General features: G+C 56.8%; 1 protein-coding gene across 3 annotated transcripts in view; it reads right to left on the bottom strand.

Annotated features, from left to right (window-relative positions):
• Positions 1 to 13,868, bottom strand: part of LOC144807720 (uncharacterized) — an 88,946-nt gene that overhangs the window by 30,576 nt on the left and 44,502 nt on the right. The window lies entirely within an intron of this gene.

The raw sequence follows: 13,868 nt of genomic DNA, 5'->3' as shown, positions 1-13,868 counted from the left end.
GGCATAAACCCAATCACTACGGATTATAATTATAACTAGGGCTCCCGATTTTCAGTTTGAACTCATTTTTACACATAAATATGGACAGAAAACCATCAAGTTTCCTAAACTCACTATGTCCACCCAGGTCTATGCTGTGGTGGGCAACTGCGTGGGTTTACTGAGACAGCTGCGCAAGCTTTCTCCCCTCCTGACTGTTGATACGCTCAGACGGGCGGTGTCAGCTCTGATACTGGCACGGTTGGACTACGGCAACGTCCTATATGCCAGTATCTCTCAACAACTGCTGGCCAGACTGCAAATAGTCATGAGCGACGCCGCCAGACTAATTTTCAACAAACCAAGAAAGACCCACGCTACTCCACTCCTTCGTAAGCTTCATTGGTTGCCGGTAAGGCAGCGGGCCAAGTTCAAGGGCCTATGCATTACGCATAAAGCCTTGTACAGGCAAGCCCCACAATACATCAGAGAGCGTCTAGTCCTGTACGTTCCCAGCAGAAATCTACGATCAGCAGATGCCGCACTTCTGGCCTGCCCTCGGTTCAAACTATCCTCCCTTGGAGGGCGCGCGTTCTCCCACACATTCCTGATAGTCTGGAATAATCTACCTGAGAGCTTGTGTAAGGAATCGAGTTTACTACCTTTTAGGAAAAAGCTGAAAACTGTGTTGTTTCAGGAGGCCTGGGGCACGGCCTAACTGGCCCACCTTTTCCGTATTGTGTGCACCCCCGCTGACAAGCGCTTAGATACCTCTGGGTGATAAGGCGCTCTACAAATCCAACTACAAATTACAAATACAAATCTGTATTTTTAAATATGGGTAACATACAGAAAGAAAAGTGCAACGTTACTTGTAAGCACCTGTCCTTGGCATGTAGTGCTGTAGATTCTCGTGCTGGACATACTCCTGCCATTTAGTGTTTGTGTCAGATGTTGCAAGTTGTTTTTCTTCGATGAAAGCTTTTGAGTCCTGAGGTTTCAGTAACTCCTCTGCCGGTAAATGTTCCACTCACCGACATGTCACTAACTCCATTGATAATTTACTTTTCGCCCAGCGGGTGAGAGTACGTATGGAGTAGTGCGTATAGAAGTTAAGTGACCATGCAAGTAGAAAAGAAAGGAATTAAAATTAAAAGATATCTGCAGCACCCACTGGCTTCCGGGAAGGTGGGTGGGCACATGTGAATCTAAAGCACTACAAGCATCGAACAGATGCTTACAGGGTAAGCACATATACTATTCATTGCATGAGTGGCTGTAGAAAGACACGCTGCGCAAAGACTGTACAGCAGTACACCCTTAGGCGGTGGCAAGACAGTGCTTGGTGCAAAGGACTGCAAACAATGTCTTGAGGACAGCTTGACCAACGCAAGCCTGCTACTTTGCCTGAACGTCCACAGTGTTTTGTAAATGTGTGTGGAGTGGACCACAGAGCAGCTCCACAGTATCAGCAAAGGGTATACTACCCAAGAGCTTCCTGTTTACGAGTGGAGTGTGGCCTGGGGCCGGAAGGTAGGGCGCTTTTAGCGTCAGCATAGCAGGGCTGGATGAATTTGACAACCCTCCTGGCAATTACTGCCTTTGACATGGGATGGAATTATCAGGCTGGGAAAAACATACAAACAGCGATTTGGTCCTGACTGTAATACAAAAGAGCACGATTAACGTCAAGTGTGTGGAGTGCCCTTTCAACGATGTTGAGGGAAAACACTGGGAATAATATAGACGAATTAAGGTGGAAAGGGAAGAGCTCTTTGGACAAAACCTTACGATTAAGAACTGAAGGGGGCAAGTATGCAGTGGCTCGAAAGGAAGTCCCGGGAGTTTAGAAAGGACACTTTTAAGGTTCCAAACCAGGACAAGGGAGCACCCGCGATGAAATTACTCACTTAAGGCCCTCCATGAATGTTTTGAAAGCAGGGATTTTGAAGAGGGGAGAATATTTTCTGTTGTGCATATATCAGCAATGGCAGCCAGATGTAGCCTGATGGATACTCAAGTCAAATCCACCCTATGAAGATGTAGGCAGTTACACATAATGTCACTGGAGCGGTTGGCAGACTGATGTTGTTTGGTATACAGTAGTGCACAAAACCCTTCCAATTTGCAGTGATGCAAGTGTGTGGTGGGCCTACGAGCCTCTCTGAGAATCTTCATGCCCTCCTGCAGCAGACCAAGGTAACCGAACTCTTGGACCTCAGGAGCCAAATCACTAGATCGAGGCGCCTGGGGTCTGAGTACCGGACTTTGCCGTGGTCTTGAGGAGGTAGGTTTGGCCTGTTGAGCAGCTCCTCCGGTGGAACAATGGATATCTCTAGCAGGGTTCAGAATCATGGTTGTCTTCCTCACCACAAACGGAATAGGAGGAGATGAGGATAAGCCTGGGCAAAGATCCGTTACCAGTTCATCCACAGAGCAGTGCCCATGGACTGGGTGTTTAGAAACCTGTTGGCGAAGTTTTAGCATTACACATTTTCTGCGGAGGTAAAAAGGTCTTTGTCTGGGGAGCTCCCCTGTGGAAGTAATGAAGCAGGACTTGCAGGTGCAGTTTCCACTCGTGGGCTTGTTGCCGTGTCCTCCTGAGCAGGCCTGCAAAATTGTTGTCCACTCCGGAAGGCCCTGTGCCAGGAGGTGAATGGTAGATGGTGCAAAGGTAAATCTGTTGTGCTAGGGGTGACAGGTGAGGTGCGTATGTGTCTACTTGTTTATGAAGGTAGAACATGGCGGTTGTGTAGTCTGTATGCACCACAACTACCTTGCCTTGAATCTGTAGGAGAAAAGCTTGGAGTGCTAGATGAATGGCTACCAGTTCCAAGTGGTTGATGTGGAGACCCCTGCAATGAGGTGGCCAAAGACATTGGACTCTCATGTCGTTGCGATGGGCCCCAAGCCAGCTAGCGATGTGTTCATTGTGATGGTCACCTGCGGAATTGGGTCTGCTAAGCGACCGCCTTGCAAAAGGTTTTTGCTGTTCCACCACTGCAGAGAGTGAAGGGTGCTGGCCCTTACCAACCCCAGATCTTACCTCTGACACTTCCCTTCTGACCACTTGCTTGAGAGGCACACATGAAGCCGGGCATGTGGCACTTTGGCAATGCATGAGGCCACCATTCCTAGCAAACGCAAAACCATGTGAGGAAAAGGAGGCTGAGTGGCTGACAAAGAGGCAGAAGCTGCTGAACACCTGTACTCTGTGAGGTCTGTGGAAGGCTTCGCCACGACTCAGGTGAGCACTGCCCCTAAAAAAGCCTGGATTTAGAGGCTCCTAGTGGTGATTCTGCAGCATGCACCGTGAACCCTAGCCTGCGTAGGAGGGATCTGGGGTGAGCCAGGCATGTTTGTCTGCTTGCGTTCTTGATCAGCCAGTCATCTAGGTAGGGGAATATGTGATTTATCTTCCTTCGGAGGTGAGCACCTATTAACGCTAAATGTTTGGTGAAGACTCTCAGGCAGTGGTGACTCCGAAGGGTAGTACTGGAAGTGCTGGCCACTTACTGTGAAGTGGAGGTGGCAAAGATGAGATGGAGGAATCTAGATGTGGAAGTAGGCGTCCTTCAGGTCAAGAATGGCCGTGAACTCACCTTGCGCACGTGAAAGTATTCTGGCAATATGTATCTATGGAGAGGGTGGAGGGCGAGGATTGGCCAGAGAGATCTGTCCTTTTTTGGGATGGGGAAGTATATGGAGTCGGCGCCTTTGCCCTGGTGGCGATGGGCACTAGCTCAAGGGCTCCTTTGGACAGGAGCACCTGAACCTCCTAGTGTAGCAGTGTAAGGTGTGCGGGCCTGAGGGTGTAGGTGCGAGGGGGAATGTTTGGTGGGGTGGCAACGAGCTCTAGGCAGTAACCGTGCTCCAGTACGGGCACGAGTCACTCGTCAGGGGTGATCTCCTTGCAGGGAAGAAAACGCTGCAGACGTCCACCGACAGGTCTTGTGTGGTCGGGGGATATAGGGTAAGGCTCCTTACTGGGGTGCCTCTGCCCTTAGAGCTAATCCCCCCTAAAGGAGCCTCTTGTGAAACCTCTACACCCCTGCTGGTGATAGCCCTGTTGCTGCCTTTGGTAGGATTGGGCAGATTCTGGGCAAGTGGCTTAGAGCTGCCTTTAGACTGTTGTCTCTAAAAGGAGTCCCTGCCAGAAAGGACCCGCAAGGCGCCCGTTGTAAGAAAGTGGCTCTGTATATACTGGGCCAAAGTAAGGTGCAGTGTGCACAGAGTCCACAGTCCCCAGAGGTATGGCAGAGGCTAAAGTTAGATATACCTTCTAAAGTGGTAGCTTGGTCGAGCAGTGAGGCAGTACCAGAGGACCGTGTAAAGCATTTGTTGTTCACACTCACTCAGCAAATGGTCTCACACACTCGAGAACTGAACTCTAGGCCAATTGTTTTGTATATAAAAATATATAGTTGTTTATTTTAGAACCACAAGTAGGTATCATAAATACTTTCTCAGAAGGAGGTGTTGCGATTGGGTGCGTAACTCCTAGCATAGTGTATGCAGGTGGGACGGCATGTGCTGTGTTTGAGGTTGGAGAGTTGCCAGTGATTGCTCCTTTTAGTGAGCGCTGTGTTAGAGTTTCCGATGATAATCTCTCAGTAGTGTGAGATCTATAGCTAGAGCATCTATTTTATTTTCCCGGTATCTATTCTTGCGAGCACCACATCAAGTTTACCTAGAACTGAGGCAAGATTGGATTCTGCGGGCTGCGGAACACTCAGCAGCGGCATCGGTGGTCATGAGTGTATGAGCCGGGCACCGGATCGGAGGCGTTACATCTTTGCATCTGTGGTTTCAACTTTGCTGAAGGGTTCAGTGGCGTATTCCGGATTTAGGCTGGCTTGCAGGTGCCAGCTCAGGCAGCGACACCCCACAGCAAGAGAAGCCCAGAGCAGCAGATGGTGTCAGGGGAGAAACAGGTATGTAGGCCACAACGGGTCCTGGAAATAGTCTGGTATTGTGCCCTATGGGGAAGGTAGAAACAGCGACGGCGGCCTCCAGCCAGCGTCATCAGGTTAAGGCTCCCGCAAGATTTGATTGAGAGCAGTAAGGTCCATGTCAGGCACCTCGGAGCGGTCCATCTGTGTAGTCCACAGTGCTCAGTAAAAGACACTATGTTAGACCTGTCAGCCTTAGGGTGGTCTTTCCCTATTTTTTTTGTCGCCCTTGCCTCATTTTTTCCACCTACTTTTTGTTGGCCTTAGGTCTCTGGGCACCTTCCCATTGTTCCCAATGTTAAGGTGCAGGTGCTCTCTTCCCCTAACATGGCTGCCACTGACCCCTGCTACTGCAGCGCGGTCTTTGTAGACGCACTCTAGTAGCCAGGAGCTGGCTGGAACCCTTAAACAATGTTGCAATGCCAGCCTGCCAGCCTGCCCATAGCTAGAATGAGAGAAGCTCCTGGAACCTTCTAGAACAGGGGAGGTGACACCAACTGCCACTGCCAACTGCCAACTGTCGCTATATAAGGAAAGGGAGGGAAACTTTCCAGTCAGAGAAGAGCTGAGTAGAGCAGTTGGGGCATCACTGACCTGGGGGACCCACGCAGGAGATTTAGGCGGTAGGGCCTAGTCAGGGACCTATGCCACTGGGAGTGACAGGGCTTAGGTGCTGCCTGCCAAGTAGAGTGAGGAACCCTGAGCTAGCCCACTGATCTGGCCCGGCGGTAGGGGAACCCAGGAACCATCTGCAGTGACCTGCTGACAAGCCTTCAACTTACCCCCCCTCTCAGGAAACCAAGAAACTACATCAACCAAAGGGCGCAGAACCAACCAGCGCCAAGAAGAAGCTCACCTGCGCTGTTCTGCCTACCCCCCCCTGACTGAACTGCCTGACCTGATCTGGCTACTCTATGCTAGCTCCTTAAACTGCCCCTCAAGCGCTCTCTTGTAGTACTATCCGAGAAGCGCTGGCCTCACCATAACTACGTTACCCTGAAAGGCGCTATATTTTCGCCCCCAGGCGCTGTCTTGCCCGCGTGAATTGTGCGGCGCTCCCCGCTGTGCCCCCTGGAGAAGGGCTGGGCCCCTACACCCTTTTGCCTGCCTTAGCGTCGTGCCGCCCGGTTGAGGAGCTTGTGAGGCGCTGCCTGCCTGTCGACCCGCTGTGCCCAGGAAGCGCTAGCAGGCCCACTCACCGCCTCAACCCTGGTTATCCTGTGCGGGCTCCGGCCTGCCGATTGTCGCTGCTCCGCGGCACCGAAGTGCGCCTGAGGCCGTCTGAAGTGGATGCGGCCCCTGCGCACGCCTGAGGTGCCGCGCCGACTGCATCGCCCCCTCGGCAGCCCCCTGATCAAGAGAGGGCCGCCACCTTGGAAAGGAATGAATATGCTACTTACCAGTATGCATCTGTTCTTGGCATCTGGGCTGCTAACATTCATATCTATTGCATAGATCGCCGCCTAGTGTTGGGTCCGGATGATTGCACATTGTTGTCCTGGAAGAGTCTTCGAAGTATCACGAGATAGGTGGCTCCTCCCCTGGACTACAGTGCGCATGGGCATCGACTCCATCCCCAGATTGTTTTTAGCCATTGTGGCAGAGATGGAGTGAAATAGTGTAAAGGATGTCCATGCTAATGATTGAATGCAAGAAAGTATCTGCAGCCGCTACGGGCGCCAGGGAGGAGGGCGGGCGATATGAATGTTAGCAGCCCTACATGCCAAGAACAGATGTGTTGGACACGGCCTCGTGGCGTGGGCCTACCCCTCCCACATGGCGGGCCCCGGACGACATCGGGCCGCCGCCGATCTGCTGTCGACCCCCCTGACACGAACATTCCCGAACCCGCAAGGAGGGCCGCCCCCTGGCAACCTACGGCTCTCCCTCTTCCTGGCCCCCGGCGGGCCCTGCTCGCCAACGCCGCCGGTCCAGCAACCATGCCTGGCCCCATCTCTGGCCCGACTCCATCTTGGGCCCATCACGTCCCGAGCACGTGGCCTCCGCCACCCTGGCCCCGGCCCCAGCGAAGCCCCGACATCGGGGCACCAAGATCCTCCCAGGTGGTCGAGTGGCCACTTGACAGATCCAAGGGGCGGGAAGTTCCGATGGCCCTCCAGCCGTCCCCGGATGCCTGGTATCGATCACCCTCCAGCCTCCCTGGGCGCTGGCTCCACCCCCCTGCTGGGTGTCTGGACACCTTCATCCCGGCCCCTCTGACCCCCAGGCGCGAGGGTCCGGACATCAAAGGACTCCAGTCCTATATCTGGGCCAGCCCTGGATCAGGACGGCAGTTGTACCTGGAGTTGAAGCCCTGCTGACCTCGTCGCGGCTGATTCTGATCCGAACTCTGCACCTGGAACCACCTTTGAGGCCCTGCTGACGCTGTCGCGGCCTGTCCAAGCTGAACTACCTTTGAGGCCCTGCTGACGCTGTCGCGGCCTGTCCAAGCTGAACTACCTTTGAGGCCCTGCTGACGCTGTCGCGGCCTGACCAAGCTGAACCACCTTCGAGGCCCTGCTGACGCTGTCGCGGCCTGACCAAGCTGAACCACCTTCGAGGCCCAGCTGACGCTGTCGCGGCCTGACCAAGCTGAACCACCTTCGAGGCCCTGCTGACGCTGTCGCGGCCTGTCCAAGCTGAACTACCTTTGAGGCCCTGCTGACGCGGTCGCGGCCTGACCAAGCTGAACTATCTTCGAGGCCCTGCTGACGCTGTCGCGGCCTGAACCCTTGAACTATCCACGCACCAGTGGGTGCCAAGACTGTCCCGCTACCCCCTTTTTCCCCCGAAATCAAGACATTACGGATCCCTCGATCCTTGCCGCTATCCTGCCAAGAAACTTGCTTTGAGTACGTATATAAAGATTCTTGTGAACATCCTTCCTGTGTAGTGTCTATCTGTAAGTAGTGTGATTACTCTGCTGTTACGATTGTAGGAGAGGAGCCTCGCCAAGGAGGCCTCCCTACGGCGCTCGGCCTATTCCATACAGAGAGGTGGGTCTCGGGGCGGACAGTCAGACACCTTCTGTCTCCCCTGGGGTCGCCTTTCCAACATTGGTGGCAAGCGACGGGATCCGAGCCCACGCAAATCGTACAGCGAGTAACACGTCACTACTGACAGAGACCCACAGCCACGATGACTACTAAGGAAGCCGGAACGACCGCAGAATTCCAGAAAGACCTGTTAGAGGAGTATACCCATAAAGAACTTAAACAATTTTGCAAAGACTTGGGTATCGCTACCACTGGACTAAGTACAAAGGACGATTTCAAAGAAGCGCTGCAAACCTGGGTGGAGACCAGAGAGACCCCACCCCAACCAAACGATGACATTGTCCGAGAAGTACCCGTGAGTACCGTCATAGCCCCCATAGAGGAAAGAACCGCCAACCGGGACCCGGGCCTCTCCCACGAAGATGCCCGGGAGCGAGAGAGGAGTCGGCTCCATGAACTAGAGCTCGCCCGACTCCGGCTGGACGGAGAACTCCAATTAGCAGAAAAAAAATGGCCCTTGAACAACGGCGATTGGAGGGAGATCTGGAAGAGAGGCGGCGGCAAAGAGAATTGGAAGAAAAAAAACTCGCATACGAACACGAGCGTGGCCTCAAAGAACTCGAAATCAAAGCCAACCTCGAAGGAACTGGCGCCACGGTAGCCCGGAACCCCTCACCGCCTGCCGACCCAAAGGTCCACATCCCGAAGGATATCGTGAAGGAGTACTACAAGAATGACGATATCCAGCAATGGTTCAAGGCGTTCGAAGTTGCCATGACCGCGCACCGCATTCCGCGGTCAGACTGGGGTGCCGGCTTATGGGGGAGATTCGTCAGCGAAGGAAGAGACACCCTGCTGGAGCTGGCCGACGACGTAATGTCCTCCTATGACCACATGAAGGACGCCCTGCTTGTCCGGTATGGCCTCACCCCCGAGATGTACCGGCAGAGATTCAGAGACTGCAAGAAAATCCCCGGTACCACGTGGGTCGAGTACGTGAACTTTTATAGCAGGGCCCTGGAAGGATGGATAAAGGGCAGCAAAGTGTCCACCTACGAGCAGCTGTTCAACCTCATAGTTTGGGAGCACCTCTCCAACAACTGCTTTGTCGAGCTCCGACAGCATCTACTCGACAGCAAGCTAACCGAGCCCCGGAAACTCGCCGTCGAGGCCGATCGATGGGTGAGCACCCGGGTCCCCCGAACACCGATAGGAGAAACCGGTCAGCGGGGAGGCGGAGGAGGACAGAACCAGAGCCGAAGTTTCCCGCCAGCCTCGGGTCGGGGGCCCCCTCCCGGGTCCCCCCCGAGTAACACTTCGCCGTCCCTGAGGAGGGACCCCCCAGCACGGCCGGGGCCCCACCCGAACATTACTTGCCACAGATGCCAGCGGACCGGTCACTATGCCAGTGACCCCCTCTGCCCCATGAACCAGCGTCCCGGCACCACGGGGCCTCCGACCCGCCAGTTCGCTGCTGCAGCTCTGGGGGGAGAGGGAGAAGAAGACGTAGAGGTCTACGAAGAAGAACAAATCGAGTATGAACCGGCCGCCATGGCCCTAGCCTGCCTGGGTAATAGAGACATGGTCCCCCAGGCCCCGCTACCGAGCAACACTCGAAAATACCGTCAGTGGGTCCACATCAATGGACGACGGACCGAAGCCCTCCGAGACACGGGAGCCAGTGTGACCGCCGTCCGCTGCCACTTGGTGACCCCCGAACAGATCATCCTGAACGTACGCTGCCCCGTGAGGGCCGCCGACAACTCCGAAACTCTATGCCAGATGGCCCGAATTCCCTTCGAATGGGGGGGAGTGTCGGGCACCCTCAAGGTGACCGTCCGGGACGACGCCCCCGTGGACTGCCTCCTTGGGAACGACCTCGAGAGCTCTCCCTGGGCCCAAGTCGAGCTGAGAGAGCACCTAGGGATGATGGGACTACCCGAGTGGGTCTGTGCGACGACCCGATCTATGGCGGCCCGAGCCCCGGCAGCGACCGAGGCCGCCCCGACTGAAGAGCCGGAGTGGCCCGAGCCACCACCCTCGGCCATCCAGGAAGAATGCGACTCCGAGACCAGGCCCTCGGAGCCCGAAAACCCCCACGAGCTCAGCGACATCCCCGAACTCGCCCAATGGCGCCAAGAGGGTGGTCCCACCCGAGAACAGTTTCGGCAGGAGCAGAAGACCTGCCCCTCCCTCGAGGGGACCCGCCAACAAGCCGCTGCCCAAGCTACCGGGGACACCTCAGGGTCCCACTGGGTCTACTGGGACCACGACCTCCTATATAGTGAACAGAAAATTGCCGAGCTGGGGGCCAGCCGAGTACTAGTGGTTCCCCTCCGATTCAGAGACTTCCTTTTGAACCTGGCGCACGATGTGCCCCTCGCAGGGCACCTGGGGCAGGACAAAACTTACAGCCGCCTGGTGACCCATTTCTACTGGCCCAAAATGCGCACGGATGTACATAACCACTGCCGCACCTGCCCGACATGCCAAGCCAGCGGAAAGAGCGGGGGGAAGGTGAAGGCCCCGCTCCAACCTTTTCCAGTAGTGACCACCCCCTTCGAGCGAGTGGGAATAGACATTGTGGGGCCCCTGGACCCTCAAACCTCGCAAGGGCATCGCTTCATACTTGTCCTAGTGGACCACGCCACCCGCTACCCTGAGGCCATCCCCCTCAGAACCATCACCGCTCCCGTGGTGGGGCGAGCCTTGATGGGGATCTTCTCCCGAGTAGGATTCCCCCGGGAGGTCGTGAGCGATCGAGGCACGAACTTTATATCTAAATATATGCGGTCCCTGTGGCAACAGTGCGGGGTCACATACAAGTTCACCACCCCGTATCATCCCCAAGGGAATGGACTTGTGGAGCGGTTCAACCGGACACTCAAGGGGATGATACAGGGCCTAGAGGAGCCACTACGACGCAGATGGGACGTCCTGCTGCCCTGCCTCCTGTTTGCCTATCGGGAGGTACCACAGAAATCCCTGTGGTTCAGCCCCTTTGAACTCTTGTACGGACACCCTGTCCGAGGTCCGCTCAGCCTGGTCAAAGAGGGCTGGGAAACTACCATCCAAGGCGCACCCCCGGATGTCTACCGATACCTCCTGACCCTTCAAAACCAGACTCGGAAGTTCCGGGCCCTTGCGGAGGCAAACCTGGAGGCCAGTCAGGAGGACATGAAACGCTGGTACGACCAGCACTCCTCCTCCATCGAGTTCGAGCCGGGCCAACGGGTCTGGGTCATGCCCCGGTCGAACCCTGTGCCCTCCAGGACAAATGGTCGGGGCCCTTCAAGGTGATCGAGCGCAAGAGCCCCGTCACTTACCTCGTGGATATGGAGTCTCCCCGGAACCCCCTCCGGGTTCTGCACGCCAACCGGCTCAAACCTCATTTTGCCCGCACAGAACTGAGCCTGCTACTCGCTACCGACGATGGGACCGAAGACGACTCCGAGCCCTTGCCCGACCTCCTAAAGTGCACGGAGAAGGACGGCTCCGTCGAAGGGATCTCTCTCTCCCCCGACCTGACCCCCGCGCAGCGTCGAGACTGTCAGGAACTGTTGGGACAATTCACAGATCTGTTCTCCCTCACCCCCGGGGTTACCCAATGGTGTGTCCACGATGTCGACACCGGGGACAGTCAGCCAGTACGACACCGGGCCTACCGGGTCCCCGACCGAGTTCGGGCCTGCGTCCAGAAGGAAGTCACCAAGATGCTGGGCCTGGGGGTAGTCGAACCCTCCGACAGTCCCTGGGCCAGTCCAGTGGTCCTGGTCCCCAAGGCCGCCGCCCCTGGCCCCCCGCCAGAACTCCGGATTGGCGTCGACTACCGGGGGCTGAATGCTGTTACGAGAACCGATGCACACCCCATCCCCCGGGCCGATGAACTGATCGACCGCCTGGGGGCCGCCAAGTACCTCAGTACCTTCGACCTCACCGCCGGGTATTGGCAGATCGGCCTCACCCCTAGCGCCCAGGAGCGCTCAGCCTTCTCCACACCCGACGGCCACTTCCAGTTCAAGGTGATGCCCTTCGGCATGAAAAATGCCCCGGCCACCTTCCAGAGACTAGTAAACAAAGTACTGGCGGGGCTAGAAGAGTTCAGTGCCGCCTACCTAGACGACATTGCGGTCTACAGCCTCCACTGGGCTGAGCACCTGAAACACCTTTGGGAAGTCCTGACCGCCCTCCGCCGGGCCGGGCTAACTGTGAAGGCCAGCAAATGCCAGATAGGCCAAGGGTCCGTGACCTATCTGGGACACCAAGTGGGGAGCGGCCAAGTGGCTCCCCTCCAACCCAAGATCGACGCCATCCTAGCCTGGGAACCCCCGGCTAACCAGACCGCCGTCCGAGCCTTCCTGGGGCTCACGGGGTACTATCGGCGTTTTATCAAGAACTATGGGAGCATTGTGGGGCCCCTCACGGAACTGACCTCGAAGAACAGGCCACAGAAAGTGCAGTGGACACCCGCGTGTCAGGTGGCCTTCGAGACCTTGAAAACAGCCATGTGTACCGCCCCTGTGCTCCAGGCCCCCGACTACAGCCGAGAGTTTGTGGTCCAGACCGACGCCTCGGAACACGGCATCGGGGCGGTCCTATCTCAGATGGACCCCGAGGGAATTGACCATCCAGTCGCCTTCATCAGCCGGCGGCTGCTGGCCAGAGAACAACGATGGAGCACCATCGAGAGAGAGGCCTTCGCCGTCGTGTGGGCCCTTAAGAAACTCAGGCCATACCTCTTCGGCACCCACTTCCGGGTGCAGACAGACCACCGGCCCCTACGGTGGCTGATGCACATGCTTGGCGAAAACCCGAAGCTGCTGCGATGGTCCATCTCCCTCCAAGGGATGGACTTCACTGTGGAGCATCGCCCTGGCAACGACCACGCCAACGCTGATGGCCTGTCCCGATTCTTCCGCCTCGACAAAGAGAGTCCCCAGGACGATGGGTGACTCTCCCCGCCTTCAGCTGGAGGGGACGTGTGTTGGACACGGCCTCGTGGCGTGGGCCTACCCCTCCCACATGGCGGGCCCCGGACGACATCGGGCCGCCGCCGATCTGCTGTCGACCTCCCTGACACGAACATTCCCGAACCCGCAAGGAGGGCCGCCCCCTGGCAACCTACGGCTCTCCCTCTTCCTGGCCCCCGGCGGGCCCTGCTCGCCAACGCCGCCGGTCCAGCAACCATGCCTGGCCCCATCTCTGGCCCGACTCCATCTTGGGCCCATCACGTCCCGAGCACGTGGCCTCCGCCACCCTGGCCCCGGCCCCAGCGAAGCCCCGACATCGGGGCACCAAGATCCTCCCAGGTGGTCGAGTGGCCACTTGACAGATCCAAGGGGCGGGAAGTTCCGATGGCCCTCCAGCCGTCCCCGGATGCCTGGTATCGATCTCTCTCCAGCCTCCCTGGGCGCTGGCTCCACCCCCCTGCTGGGTGTCTGGACACCTTCATCCCGGCCCCTCTGACCCCCAGGCGCGAGGGTCCGGACATCAAAGGACTCCAGTCCTATATCTGGGCCAGCCCTGGATCAGGACGGCAGTTGTATCTGGAGTTGAAGCCCTGCTGACCTCGTCGCGGCTGATTCTGATCCGAACTCTGCACCTGGAACCACCTTTGAGGCCCTGCTGACGCTGTCGCGGCCTGTCCAAGCTGAACTACCTTTGAGGCCCTGCTGACGCTGTCGCGGCCTGTCCAAGCTGAACTACCTTTGAGGCCCTGCTGACGCTGTCGCGGCCTGACCAAGCTGAACCACCTTCGAGGCCCTGCTGACGCTGTCGCGGCCTGACCAAGCTGAACCACCTTCGAGGCCCTGCTGACGCTGTCGCGGCCTGACCAAGCTGAACCACCTTCAAGGCCCTGCTGACGCTGTCGCGGCCTGACCAAGCTGAACCACCTTCGAGGCCCTGCTGACGCTGTCGCGGCCTGTCCAAGCTGAACTAC

The sequence above is a fragment of the Lissotriton helveticus genome, chromosome 1_2 (genome assembly GCF_964261635.1).
Source record: "Lissotriton helveticus chromosome 1_2, aLisHel1.1, whole genome shotgun sequence".
NCBI lineage: Eukaryota > Metazoa > Chordata > Amphibia > Caudata > Salamandridae > Lissotriton > Lissotriton helveticus.
This window is presented reverse-complemented; position numbering and strand designations above follow the sequence as displayed.